The 16,054-nt window shown below is 31.7% G+C and overlaps 1 protein-coding gene across 4 annotated transcripts in view; it reads right to left on the bottom strand.

Annotated features, from left to right (window-relative positions):
• LOC119837715 (protein pangolin, isoforms A/H/I/S) overlaps nt 1-13,467 on the bottom strand; it is a 124,706-nt gene extending 111,239 nt beyond the window's left edge. For 2 of the 4 annotated variants that reach the window (XM_038363449.1, XM_038363450.1), the window contains exon 1: nt 13,183-13,466. The gene's annotated coding sequence lies outside the window, so the exon portion shown is untranslated. Of the gene's footprint in view, nt 1-13,182 lie in introns of all 4 variants that reach the window. The other 2 variants (XM_038363451.1, XM_038363448.1) reach the window with 2 other exon arrangements.
• Between the last annotated feature and the right edge of the window lie 2,587 nt (nt 13,468-16,054).

Genomic DNA, 16,054 nt, shown 5'->3' with positions numbered 1-16,054 from the left:
GACCTTACAATGTTAGACTAGTTGCATTTAATGCTCCTGTAATAGGTTGTAAAGATGTTATGGGACAGAACGATTAACACTGATACTAACGGATGGGATAGAAAGGTTAGTTTTATTATACGCTAGTCTCAACCGGCGGTTTCGCTCCTGTCGTACATGGATTGAAAAATTATGTCTTAAGTTCTATGACTTAAGAAATAATAAATAAATTCACAATTTTAGTTACTAGTACTAGTACCATCTTTATTATTATTATTATATATTTTACCTCTCATTGTTGTATATTTATAATCATTAATCATCAATTAAGTCTGTATAAATGAAGTTTCTGAAACATATATATCTATGAGAAATCCTTAGTATTTGATTAAACATTTGAGTTTAGCAACATTTCCTTTAATATTGCATACAAAGTCATCAAACTCAAACTCAAAGTTTTACGTGTACATTTCACGTCGGTATAAAGCGCTAATCGTACACCAATACGAATAGTTTATTTCCTTCATTTGTTGCCCCAATGTTACCAAGTCCCATACAATATTTCACATCCAGACTTGTCTAAATTTGAAAACAGCACGGCACGTAGTGTGCAAGCACTAATGTCCCGTTAAGTTTTACAGCGAGACACAATTTACATCTGTCTGTATTTATAAGTTTTGTGGGTGCGAAAATTTATTTAGGTTTTACCAAGCTAAATACACGTGTTACGTGTGTGAACAAAAAGTACCATGGACAATGTTATATCTAAGACGTATATACAATGAACAATTAATTCGCCTGAAATTTGAGCATACACATCAAAATCGGTTCATCCAATAAAAGGAGCTGTTTTTTTGAGCTTGTTACCTATGAGGTTTTCATAATTTCAGAGCTCAAAAATTCAGCTCTTTTTCTTAACAAATAAAAACAATAAGATATTTCCAATTCATCCCAAATCTCATTCGTCCACTACAATTTCAATTACTATCATTTAATTCTACATCTAGTAAAGGGCAGTATTCTAAAACACGCCAGTTGCTAAGGGACCATCTTGTATGCAGGCAAGAAAGCCGAGATGCGCACGCACTTGCTACACAAAACCCGCCTCTATTCCAATAGCGCTAAGTGCCATAAGGATAGCCCCAATTTCCCATCTTCATATTACAGTCACGTCGGGACGTGATAAACAAGTGACTTATGTATTATTTATATATTAATGTTTTACACTTGTACCGGATAATGAAGACAGACAGGCAGATGAATCAATGAAAGTATAATTAGTTTGAGAAAAACAGTATCCCTTTTTGGTAATGTTGACATAGAAGTCGGTAAATAGTTACGATATAATTCATTTTGATTTATTGCTCTATCATAAGGTCGTTTAATAAATCATAACTGCTGTTATAGATTTTGTCGCGAGCGGGTTGTCTGGAAGAAATCGCTTTTTAATGGTAAACCTGCTTAAGTTATATAAAACAATATTTTATACTTTTCTATTATTTTTATAAATATATACTTATATATACATACAATTTCATATGCAGGTACAATTTAAGTATACATTCATTTTTATATTTTTCTCAAGAAATATAAAACATAAATTTTAAAAATTTATTTCTGCGTTACGTTAAAATAGAACAACAAAACATATTAACAAATTAATATATATATACAACTATATACTATCATGACTACGTACGTACCTCCGTCAAACGGGCACATTTCACAATTTAGAGATTAAGATAAAAATAATGCGATTTTAGCGTGATAGGAGAGACCCACAACCTCTCAGTCATGATTTTTAATGCGTAGTTAAAAACGGTGTTTGACCTTAGAAGTTTGTCCTATAACACTCTTAGTAAAGTTTCTGCACACAAACAAATTTCAAGGTACACACATACCTACTAATATTCTTCCTACTATCCTACTAATATTATAAATGCGAAAGTTCGTGAGGATGTATGTATGTTTGTCACTCTTTCACGCAAAAACTACTAAACTGATTGAAATGAAATTTGGTACGTAGACAGCTGGACAACTAGAATAACATATAGGCATTTTTTATCCCGATATTCCTACGGGATACGGACTTACGCGGGTGAAACCGCGGGGCACAGCCTACCTGTAAATGCAACTGTTTGTTTGTCTTTACTACACACCGCAGCAGAGAGATTTCTTGATAAGTTTACTAGTGTATATAGGAAGAACTAATGTTTTTAATCGTTGTTTACATAAGGTGATGATAACAGTATTCTAATAACATTTTAATGTCGCAATTAACTAAAAAAGCCAAAACATCGTTATTTAATGTTCATAGTTTTAAAATTAGGTCTGTTTGTTATTTGTTCCTACGATTTTCGTAATAACAAATTGTCTTATGAAATTTAATATAACAAAACACTGCATTAAAATAAGAATAAATATATAAGAAACATATTTAAATTCTCTGTATATCCTTATTTGTCACAATCTGTTTGTTCTGGAACATTCGAGAACTGTCATGTTCAAACAAAAACGTATTAATATAGGTACTACATTAAACACATCATTGGTAAATTACAATAAAAAAAAGCAGAATGAGAAATTTTGAAAATTAAACGTTACAGAATGTCATTACATTCGAGTAAGCAATGTTTTAGATATTTAAATCATCCTTTAAATATTTTGTGTCACACAATACAATACCTTTACGTAAATAAATTAAATAATGAATGACATTAAAAACCAGTCATTAATACTAAATTTAATCATGATTAACCGCGAAATTAAATATAGCCATTAATGACAAAATCATTGCTGTCATATTTCAGGATACCTAGATATCTTATACCTTTAAACGAGCAATTCTTGTATATATATATATATATATATATATATATATATATATATATATATATATATATATATATATATATATATATATATATATATATATATATATATATATATATATATATATATATATATATATATATATATATATATATAATTGGAATCTCGGAATCGGCTCCAACGATTTTCATGAAATTTAGTATACAGGGGGTTTCGGGGGCGATAAATCAATCTAGCTAGGAATTTTTTTTAGAAAATGTCATATTCGTGTTTTATTCGTGTTTTTTTTCCTGACATCTATTGGTGAATAATAATACTATTTTGCTTCGTACATAGCTGGAAAACTGAAATAATGTCATATTCGTGTTTTAGTCGTGTTTTTTTTTTTCCTGACATCTTTTGATGAATAATAATACTATTTTGCTTCGTAGATAGCTGGACAACTGAAATAACACATAGGCATTTTTTATACCGATATTCCTACGGGATACGGACTTACGCGGTTTCAACCGCGGGTCACAGCTAGTTGGTATTTTATTTCACATGTAGTCACCTACTGATACAATGAAATAAACTATTCACCTAACTCTCACACTAGATAAGGTTCAGTAAATGTGAATGTCTTGGGCATAGGCCCTATTAGGCCTCTATTAGGAGGAGCTATGAACAAAAAGAACTATTCTCTTACAATAAAATTGATATATAAACAAACTAGTTCAGCCGAACCACGGTTAGCTTTTCCCAATTTACCGTCTAGTGGGTGAAAACAAATTAACCTTTGACCCCAAATCGACTCGATCTTCAGTCGATATTTCACCACAATCACTTCTGCCGTGAAAACCTGACACAGACGACACAGACCCTCACAAAACAATATTAGTCTCGATTTATAGTTTAACCTCTCCACATGCAGGTATAAAGTAAAAAGCGATGCAAAAGCACCGCCCCTTTTCCCCATTGGTGGTAAAACACAAGAACTATCGATGTTAACGCTGCAATTACCACATTTATACAGCAATCAGATAAAACCACTCGCCAGTCTTACATTGCTGTTTTTGCATCAAATGCACAACTAATTACAGTAAAGGAAAGAGCAATGTAAGGTAAGGTCCATGATTATAAACGCACATGGTGTGCAATTAAATCACTTATAGACTTCGTCATGAAGACTTATGTTAAGGTAAATTTTATCAATTGTAATTTGATAATTTATCAGATCTGAAGTTATTAATAGCAATGTAAAAAATTTAAAGACTTTAAAAACGTTTAATTTTGTGAAATGTAATTCATTTATTATTTATCAAAGCATTTTATTTATTTCATTATTCACATATAAAATTAAATAACAACATGACATAAAATACTACGGGCGGCTTTATTGTTCATTAGCAATTTCTTCCAAGCAATCAGTGCATAAATTGATACAATTAAAAATTTGGGAAGATAGTATACAAAATAGGAAAAAAATTACATACACATATCTAAACAATACTTAATACGAAATTTATTTTTTTAACTACGACATCCTTGTGGGGGTTTTTATACAAATTTATACCTATATCAAACAACGCATGCTGCTTTATGTAGGGTCGGCAAAATATAAAAATGATCAAAAAATGAATATCTGAGGTGTTTGTGACAATGATAAACAAAATGGCGTCCACTACCTGCGTGACCTAACGGACCCCAAGGGCAGTTCCTATTGTTTACCAATACCAATTTAGGCTTTGTTCTATTTTTTTAGCAGTAAGAAAAATGTCTAAAATTGTATTATTTATTTTTGAAGCAACAGAAGATGCTCCATGGTAATTTTTAACATAAAGTATTAAAAAAAAAAATAACTTTAGTCTAGACAAAAACAAATTATGGGATAATATGCCTATGCCATAATAATATTTAAATGAATGTTAATGTTTACTAAAGTCTATGTACCTTGCTACTTATATAAAACTAGCTGTTCGCCCCGGCTTCGCCCGTGCTAGGTACATATATGTCACTATGTAAGCAACTATCCAATGACAAAAGATTTTTTTTGAAATCAGTCCGTTATTTTTTGCGTGCAAACATTACAAACATACGTACAGTAACACCAATTTTTCCTCTTTATAATATAAGAATAGATAATTCTATAAAATACATTTAAGATTAATGAATAAAGATGATGATGGTGAAGGATGGCCCGCTATGATAATGAATAGGTATGTAATAATATCATTTCTTACACCCCTAATTCCATTGGTGGAAACAGCTAACTAGCGCCCCGGTTTCCCCTGCGGTACATATATACCTATAGCGCTCTTACATCATGTACGCATCCAATCGTGAATGAATTTTTACAAACGGTCCAGCATTTCCTGTAATTCACGTTCAAACAAACACATCAGCTTTATATTATTAGCATAGATAATCAGATCATCAGAGCTGAGGACTATCTGAGAAAAAATCTTCGTAATGCTTCAGATTTATAAACCCAAAACACATAAATCGTTATCTGAACATCGTATTTCTTTGTTAATCCACAATTTCTATCCTTCGCAAATAGAATTTGACGCGCGCTGATAACATCTCGCTTATCACAATCTTGATAAAGTATTAGCATTTTTTATATATCTATGCAAAACAAATAATACGTTTACAAAGCCTCAGATGATAAAAGCAAGTTGTCTTCTATGACCACTCACATAATAATTTAACAAATTTATATAAACAGTACCAGTTATATATAATGTTTTCAATTCAATATACGTTTTGATTTCGGTAAAGACCAATAAATATCATATTTACACAAATAACTTATTTTTCTGAAATAGAAGATCTTCTAAATACATCAAGCAACAGATGCAATATTTGGCATACCGTGACTGTTGAATATATCTATATACATACATATGTATATAGATATAATTACAGGTTCCAGGCGGACCGATAGACAGACAGATACCAAACTCTTAGTAATAAACTCCCGTTTTACCTTTTACGTACGAAAACCAAACTAAAGTATAAATAACTTCAGAGAAACACAAAACCATCTGGACCGAAGAAGAAACTAAAAAGACGAATATGCTTAATTATAATGAAATAATTCCGTCCACAATACAATTCCTTACGAAAACAACAGCTTTTTACCTTTCTTAATTCTCACAATTAAAGCTTTAAATGCTTAATTTAAAACCCAATCATTATCCTAAACAAAAACTTAACCAATGGTTTAACGTAATTATCTTCTCGTTTTAAGTGTGCAACCGGTTGGTGGACTTAAGTTACGTTTAAGTATTCAGGGGCGTCTGGATCTCGTCTGGATCTAGGTTAAGTTAACAAGAAATGGATATTTGTTTGTCTCACGAACAACACATACACAAGCATGTCCCCTAGAAATAAATAATTATAAGTGAAATTGGATTTTGCAATAGAATTTCAATAGTTAAAGGAATCGAAATAATACTTTTCTACAAAAGAGGGGGTGGGGAGGACTAAATTCTAAAATAGGACAGATGACAACAATTCTCTATCAAACACAAATAGAACCACCATAATCAGTTCACTCAATTATTTGCGAAGATTACTAGCAATAAGAATATACTTTACTACCTGCGCCCCGCGGTTTCACCCGCGTAAGACCGTATCCCGTTGGAATATCGGGATAAAAATTTGCCTATATGTTATTCCAGTTGTCCAGCTGTCTACGTACCAAGTTTCATTGCAATCGATTCAGTAGTTTTTGCGTGAAAGAGCAAACGCACACCCATCCTTACAAACTTTCGCATTTATAATATTAATAGGAAGTAGGATAATAGTTGTTATTGGATAAATATCAATCAAAATTCCATGCTACTTTCCAATGCGTACTTAATATAATATTCCGTCCAATTAACCAACAGTCGGTCAGTGACTAAAATAGCCGATTTAGTTAACAAACAATGAATTGAATATCATAGGATGTTAATTTGATTTTTTGCAGTCTTGTATCATGATAAACGAGCATTTCCATCACACAATGTTAGTGAAATCGAGTGAAACAGTGAAAACACGGAACATGGATTAATTCGAATGTTGCATCAAATAATTATTCACTTTCGTCAATAGCGTTTGCAAAAAAACAAAGGTCGCATGACATACGCGATTCCAGCTGCTTCTAATGCCGGGCAATTTTGCACTCTATCACGTGAGTGTAGAGTTGACAATGGAGTATTATTGACAATCCAGTTTTTGCCTCACATTTCGGGATGAGTCCGTTCTAGGAATGTCTCATTAAAAGCTGATTGTTATTTATAGAGTTACGGCCTGTTTAACTCGTCCGTGTGAACTTCTTACGTTTTGCATTTAAAGGGAAATTTTGTAAATATATAACATTTTTAATGAAATCCTAAGAAAATATTATCATTCTTTATGTTCCAGCAAAACTTCAAATTCAAATAGTTATCAATTGAGCGATAAATATAGCTTGTCAAGAAGGAATAACAGGAGAAAATTTAGATCCAGTTAACTTCTTTAATTAATAAAAAATGTATAATATCAAATATATACAATGTATTAGTAATGTAATATTTCCTTTCCCTAACATAAGATTACATTAAACAAGAAATTAAACAAAAAAAACAAGTTGAAACCGAAAAATATCACAGCAATTTAATTTACTGAAAAGGCAAGCCTTAATTTTTATACTAGCCCTTATTGAAAAACTAACTTTTCCCCGCGGATTTACCTACGTCATGCATGATGTTACACACTAGCCTGCCTCCATAAATAGACTATCTACGTTATATTAAAAAAAATCTATTCGGTCTAGTAGATAGTTCCCGAGATAGCCGCGTTCACACATACGAACTCGTTCAGCTTCCAATCCAACTGGCTGGTGAAAATGGACATAAGTATTTATTATCAATATCAAAACAATCTAAAACACTTGAGTCATTAAAAAAAATTTATTAAACCTCATAGGAGGCCTGTGTCCCAGCAGTAACATACATGGGCTGATGATGACGATATAATTAAAAAGATCAGGCTTAAACATAAACTGAAAGCCAATATAAATGAAATTTTTACATGTTATAAATTTACCAAAAATAAACGTAAGGGTAAATGATTTTTAATCTATAATCCCCGATTAAATTTATCTAATCCGTGACGTCATCTCAGCGAGTTGATAATTTTTAATTATTAATGCGATTTTGTTTGTTACGAAATTGGACGAGTTTCAATCCTATTGTATTTAGTAATTAACACAATAGTATTCTATTGTCGATAAATTGATTAAATAACAAAATATCTAGTTTTCTGGGTAAAACCGTGGATGTGAAAAAAAATTATTGCTCTGTCAAGCAAAAGTACTGTAAAGCAGATTTAGCTAAAACCGCTTGTGCTAATGGCCTGAAACAGTGCTTATAGCGAACTAGCTATCCGTCCGCGACTTTGCACGCGTAGTAAAGGAAACCTATTCTCGGGATTTTCCCCACATAAAAACTATCCTTCATCCTTTCTCGGGTCTCACACTATATCTGTACCATATTTCATCCAAATCTGATCAGTATTTTAGGCGTCAAGAAGAGACAGACAAAGTGTTACTTTCGCGTTTATATTAGTAGGGATTTAATTGATATTAGAAAAACTGCCAGCTTACTGGCCATATCTGGGTAAAAAATACATAAACATGTTTAAAAACATTTTTACTGCATTCAACATTATATACGCAAGATTTATCGGATTCCATTTTCAGATTCCTTCAGAATGACCCGCCAATTTTATCATGACAATTTTTTTTAATAATACATCGCGTACATTTTATGAGTACCTATAAGCTTCTAGTTCAGTCAGTCTCTGAAAATATACTAATAATATGCTACTAAAATATCAAGTTTTATAAAGTACACACTTAATTATTTGTTATTTTTCTTGTCAATATAATTCAGATTTATCCTATTAAGTATAAGACGAGCTAATACCCGTGACGTATGTAATACGTAATACGTAATGCATCTAAGAACCTCATGGTACATAAAGACACCATTTTAATACTTAAGAGGTATAACAAACTGTTGTCTTATAAAGTAACTAAAAAATAATCCGTGATACTTATATGTAATATTGACATTTAAAAAAAATGGTAATAATTTCGGACAAACATATAAACAGCATCTAGCCAATATGCAACATAACAAATTGACCAATTTAACGGTAACACAGGTTTAAATAAAAGTCCACATAAATATGATATATTCGAGTTTAGGAGCAGGCTCTATAAAATTTTATTTCTTCGTTTTTATCTAATATTTTACGGCAATAAAGCTGTGATTCATTTCAATAGAATTATTTAGTGCTTATTCAAGGTTAGGCCCACACATACTGCTTTGAGAATACCTAAGTTTATAGCTACAGAATCTCCAAAATAACATATCAGGTACAAAGATTTTATCCAACATTTGTATAAGAGTAAATATATCTATTACAATAAATTATATGGTAAAGTATTTACTTAATCACAAATAACTATCGAGTAGGTACAGTCGGCAACAAAAAGACAAATTTGAATACAGGTGATGTACTGTAAGCATAAACATCACAACTCGATACCATTTAAAATTCTAAAAACGCATGAGTCGGGAACGAGATTCGTGACCGACCATTGGTTATTCCCATGGAATTGCGTATTTATTATGATCCAGTATGGGATTTAAAAACTATACACCTTTAAAAATAGCCCTTGCCTTCCAAACTATGCTTATATGTTTTAAGGAAACTAGGGAATTTATAAACATGTCAGTAAATACTTGTACTGTAAGAATGGCTGAACCGATTTCGCTGAAAATTTATGAGTTGGTGCTTATAATTAGGGTGCTTAAAACGGATATAGGATTCTTTATATAATCGCTTGTTATTTAACTACACAACTTAACATTAACAATATTGTTGAAGTCTCTCCTCAATCCTATTTATTATGTGTAATCATAAATTTAAAAAACTTAAATCACGAACATAATTATTATGAACCATAGGAACTTGGATAAATAGCCAGTGATTGCGTATGCCATGTGCGCATGGGCAACACGACCATATTAAAATTCCCAACTCCTGCGCAGGTTCACATCGCCCGCACGCGTATGTCTCTCGGGTCAACGCACAACGCTTTTTTAAGTACCAAAACATAATATGAAACATACAAATTAAAAATTGCTTGTATATAGAGAATCTCTATGGTACATTAATAGCAAAAACAGATATATTAAAATATCTAACAACAGATTTCATCAAAATTTGATTAGTTCTTTAGGATAACAGGCAATAAAACTGAAAATTATAAATAAAGGTTTGATTTGCTTATTAATTGCATTATTCTTTAAAATATATTAATTCTATTATTTATAACCGCATTTTTATTATTTATTAAAGAAAATACTCTTTAATAAGTAGGAACGTAAGTTCATAAACTTCTAATGCGACAGTAGATAGACTGAAAAATCTTCAAAAAATATAAATACAATATGATCTTCAAACAGTCAATTTTCCATGAATTTATTCATAAAACCATTTCTATTTTTTCGTAGTGTATTCTGTCCTAGATGTTAAATAATATTTCAACAACAAAATATCTGGTTTTCAGGACTGTCTATTACGTAGAAAAAGCGCAAAGTAATAAAAACTATAAACGCGCATTTAAATTTTACACAAAAAATGTTCTACAAATTACCTACTCTATGCAACTTCATAGAAATAAAAAAATACAGCTTCAAAATTAGAACGTGTTCTTTATTTCAAAAGTTGAACCGAAAATTCTATATTTAAATTGCGTTCTATACGGTTTGAAACGATTTTCGAATTGGCAACTCGCGACGCTCTGTTGTCGCGTTTTACTGCGAGCCATAAAAAGGAAAAAGAATTTTCGAAATATATTTTTTTCCGTACAAAGAATCAAGGCGTTATAAATAATGCTCTTTTTACGCTGTCCGGTTCTTACTGAGAAACGTGTGGGCACAGATTTCTCGCCATTTCAAACATTTTTATGTAAATCTCAACTTTTTGTGGTGTTTGTGTTTGTAAGGATTTTCTGATGTTGTAACGATTCACTTTTAAATTGGTTTATTTTAAGAGTCCTCCAATCATACCTTCCGATTGAAGTCGGTTTAATCGCAAATATCATAAAGCCTTTCAGATAGGCAGCAATTTTGATCTATATAAATTGTTTACAAGGGCACTACAGTTTTATGATGAAATATAAAGTTGTAAGTTAAGGACATCCCAAGTTTTTATACTGCAGGTGCGCGGACACACATTTGTTATTTTATAGGGGCAAATAAAAAATATTAATGGTATTAAAATTATCGACAGGACGACAGGACAGCTCTAGATGTCATTTGTATTGTAATTCCACTTGACATTCTACTATTCATTAACAATTTAGCAGAAATTGTTAGTGCTGCCATTTATGTACGGACAGTTGAATTTTTCTAAACGACATTCCGTTTTTTTTTTTCGCTGGGGTTGCCCTAATACGTATCATATACGTAACAATTATAGTAACGATTATTTTTAATTGACTATGCAGACGATTTTACGGTACTAGAGAATGTTTTGATGGACTTCATTTGTTTTAATTTACACGTCAAATTAACCGCCATTTTGTGTTTTTTTAAATGCAAGTTGAGTTAACACTGGCATTGTTTTGCTATGAACTTAGCTTCTTGTAATGAATGTTAAATAAAACCCGTTAACAGGGAATTTTGTGCTTGTCGTTTTATGGTTTTATGTGTATCATATTGCACTTTATGGTTGTAATATCAATATGTTGTGGACATAATATTACTATATAATTCACAGCACGGATTGCTCGCGCTTCCATATTAAAGTTACTTTGTATTTACAAAGTAAAAAATTTAAATAAAATAGGCGTATAAAGTGCGATGATTTGTGATATAAGTCAATTGAATATTTATTTGTGGTTAAATACAAAAGCCATCCTAATTAGTATTAACAATTTATATCACTTGTTTGTTTTAACTACGTATAGAATTCGAGTTGTAATTTTTTCTTCATAATAGCTGTGAAATCTATCATCAGGATATTTCTTATTTAAAATCCAAATTGAAAACTTTGCAGTCGACTAAAACGTCTTTAGCATTATCTATAATTTTAAATATCCGAAATTATTTAAAAAATATATCGAGTCCTAGTCCTACAGATAAAGTAATAGATTTTCAGCAAGATTCGACATTCTAATTAATTTTATTAAAACAGAAATATTCAATGCCTAATAATAATAAATTAATATTGTTAAACACGATAAAATCAAATTTTAATTGCTACCGTATATGAAGAATTTTGTCAACTAAAGTGTTAGATTACTCATAATATAATTAATATTTTATTTTTAACTTTAAAATGGTTAGTATCATAACCTCTGTTTTCAATTATGTCAGATAAAATATGTGTATAAATATATTAATTAGTGCGTTATTGCAATTAATACAATAATAAATTATTATCATACATTATATAGGGATTTCGCAAATTTCAGTCACAGCGGACTAAATCTAAAATGACAAAATCGCTTTTGGTAATTTAATTTATTTTATTACACGGTGTTTATATAATTTAAAATTACTAAACTAGACAAATAGGTACATAGTACATTCATTATTTGAATTATCATACCTAGTCAGTAAGATTAGTGTTATAGAATCGTGCCGTCGGCAAACGACACGTGGACGTGAACTTGAAAATTACGATTTTAAAGCAAATTTCATTAACTATTCAACGTTCAATGAATATCTACATTGTTCCTGCTGACTTTAAACGTTATATACTATTATATACATGAACGAAAATATGCTATTTACTTGCGTTACAGAATGCGTTTCAGATCATTTCCGCTAACAAGACACTTCAAAGAACTATTTATAAAATTCAATTGTTTTACAACAACCATAAAATTCTATTTTGAACACGCAAACAATAAACTTCTCCAGATTTGTTATTGCTTCTTTGTTTCATCTTTAAGTGGTCACTTTTAGCTCGCCTAGACTAATGTTTAGGTTATAATTTGAACGGAGACTAGAGTACTTAAATCACATTATTGTTATAAACTATCAGGTTGAACTAACATGCAAGTAAAGCAAATGGATGCAAAGTTCACGCTTCACGCGCTCACAACGCTTCACCGGAGGCGATAAAGTATTTAATTACATTATAAATTACACGACACACTTCTACAAGTCCGATAACGAGAAGCGAAGGCGCCAAATACACATAAAACTTGCGTATGGAAACATTATTTCGGCCACACGCCCGATGCGACAGTAATTACGGGAGAATAATTCAAATGGCATCAAATCGTGGGCCACCGACCCCTCGCTGATGGGCCATAATTAATCGGACACATACCTAAACACGACGGTCATGGCGTTCACGCGCCGAACACCAAAAAACACGTTCAAAAACGCACTCCGTTTAACACAACACGCACGTTACATTCTTGTTATCACACACTGTTGTCGCTTGCACTCGCGATGCACGTAATGTACACTCATTATTTTGTTTATCGCCGGTAGTTTTGGTCGAGCGTGAAACAAACCACGACCGGTCGGGCTCCGCAACTCTACTGCAAACAACAATGCTGCGTCGCGCGCGAGAGCGAACTGACACTCACACAAGATAACGGCACGCACACTACGCTCGCTGGCCGTGCACCGACGTGCGCATATAAAAAACCAACGATCGGTATGCAGACGTTCGGTTTGAGCAGGTCCTCGGCTTGACGCTGTTTTCGTCTGCGGTTCAGGGATGCTGCTTTATAAATCAGAAACACCATATTTCTTAAAACGCTTTACTTAATTTTAAAACATTATTTTTTATGACTATGTGCTTAATATCTTTAAGTTAATTTTACAAATAATAGTTTTAACATTAGATAATTATATTATATATCTAAAAAAGTTGAAGTTGAAGTGGCAGTATTAAATTTTTTAAAAGATTTTTCGAACCATAATTTTAATTGTATAACATTTTGAAGTTATTAAAAAGATTCAAAGACCTTATTTGTAGAAATCTACACTTTCCATTTTTCAAATAATCTTGACGCCTGTTCCTTTAACTTCTTAGTTTTCATTTAACCAAACATTTCAATTTACAAATACAAACTATGCCTCGACTTCCTGCACAAATGTAAGCGAAAATATTTTCAAACGGTTCTACACCCATAAAACTTCCCCAGCTCAGGTATAAAATTCTCAGTATGGCAACATTAAAAACAAAAGAACGGCAGTCAGCGAACCTTGAGTGGGCAGGCGATACGATTCGAGCCTGCGCGCGAGTCAGCGCGCCATGTTGCTAGAGGCTAAAGCGAGACAGCGCTCTACAATCATACGCGCATCTCTTTCCCTCCCTTGTTAGCGTTATTGCGTGCTGTAACTATACTCGTCAGCGCTGTACCACACACCCACACGCACATATTGTTATCTTACACGAAATTTATAACGAGCAAGTCGGATTTCGTCTCAGCGGACACTCCTAAATTCTTTGCGGAAGGATTTTTTCGAGTTTCGACGCCTTCGCCTTAGGCGTTATAAAATTATAGGAGCTAACGTGTGGCTAACGCATTTAGTTTGTAATTTTGGTAGCATTGTGCCGCTCTGATTACGAATACAATGAATGAACGGTGAATGGATTAAATGTTGGTAGTTAATCAGAAACGATTCTCTAGTGAAATGCGATATAATGAGGGATCAGATGACAAGCTCTCAACAGCGAATGTTTTAAATGTTTTTAGAATTGTTTACACACCTACCGTCTGTTTATTTCGATAAACAAGGTTAGAAAATCATGTTTTAAGGTATTTCACTAATTTAATATTTGTAGCACTTGAATTGTGAGCATTTGTTGAGTTACGTGAAATATTTAATAACTTTATAAGTTTATACCTACTGGATATTCTGTTTTGTTTTCCTTCAGGCATCGATTATTTTAATTTTGTCAATATTAATTTAATAAAATGAAATAAATTACGTTATAATAAACTTATTACATACATTTCTAATACAAAACTAAAGTGTTAAGAGTTTTTGCATTGTCTATTTCTTGTTAAGAATTCTGTACATGTATCGTTGTGTTTAACACTGCCCACTGACTCAGATGTTTTTTCTCAAATTTAATACCTACGGATATAATTTGAAATCTGAAAAGAAATTTATCTCTTTTTTGTTTGAAAATAATGAACGATGTTAAATCATGTTAGCTTAAAGCGACGTAGGATTTAACTTATGTTTACTTGTGTTATTTACCCTTTGATCATTTACATTCTGTTCAAAATTAATAATATTAGGTTTAAATAGTTATTAGCGTAATCGATTATAGTAATTAATTTCTTCAACTTGTATCAAATTAGTTCTTTATTATATAATATTTTAATAATTTTAGACACGCGATTTTTATAAATATTGATATATGGTTATTTGTTACTCTTTCACGCGAAAACAGCTTATCGTATCTATATGAAATTTGGTAAAGAGATAGAATATGAACTGTATTAGCTTGTAGGCTACTTTTTGCCCGGGTACCACGCGAGTGACGCCTCGGGTCACACCAAGTAATAATATTTTACGGTAGTACGATTGAAGTATATTCTGGCCTAGGATAGTATAATGATATATGTGTTTTGGTGAAAAGGTGGCGTTAAGACTTATTAACCATAATTTTCACACTATTTACAAATAATGATAATGCATAAATTATATATATTATATTTAAGGGGTATATATAGATAAATATATCTACTTTATAAGATATTTTAACAATGAAGACATTGAAGATATTGAATGTAAGTCGTGTCACGTTTAGGTTTTTAAGTTCATCATAATCCTCTGTTGTTCCCAGTTCCCACTGCTGGAATGCAAGCACCTGTAAGGATAAGCTACCACACTGGCCAAGTGCGGGTTGGAAAATGTCACAAATAATTTAATTTTCTTCTAAAACACGCACACTTTATAACGATATTCCATCACCGTTTGGTCAATCTTTCATTTCTTCTAATTTTGTTTTCGTATTATGTAAATACATCAGAAATGGAGCATAGAAACAGCATTCCAAAGTTGTGTTCAAATACCTTGAAAAGGTTAACGGGGATAAAAAGTTATGAGTTTGAGTGATTTATGAATGAAATGAGCTTATGTGTTTTAGCTATAAAATGTATACCACCAACTTTATATTATGTCAGTTTATATCTTGTCTTTAAAACTTAAGCTGTATAATAATTGGAATT

Source organism: Zerene cesonia, chromosome 28, assembly GCF_012273895.1.
Source record: "Zerene cesonia ecotype Mississippi chromosome 28, Zerene_cesonia_1.1, whole genome shotgun sequence".
In the NCBI taxonomy this organism is placed as follows: domain Eukaryota; kingdom Metazoa; phylum Arthropoda; class Insecta; order Lepidoptera; family Pieridae; genus Zerene; species Zerene cesonia.
This window is presented reverse-complemented; position numbering and strand designations above follow the sequence as displayed.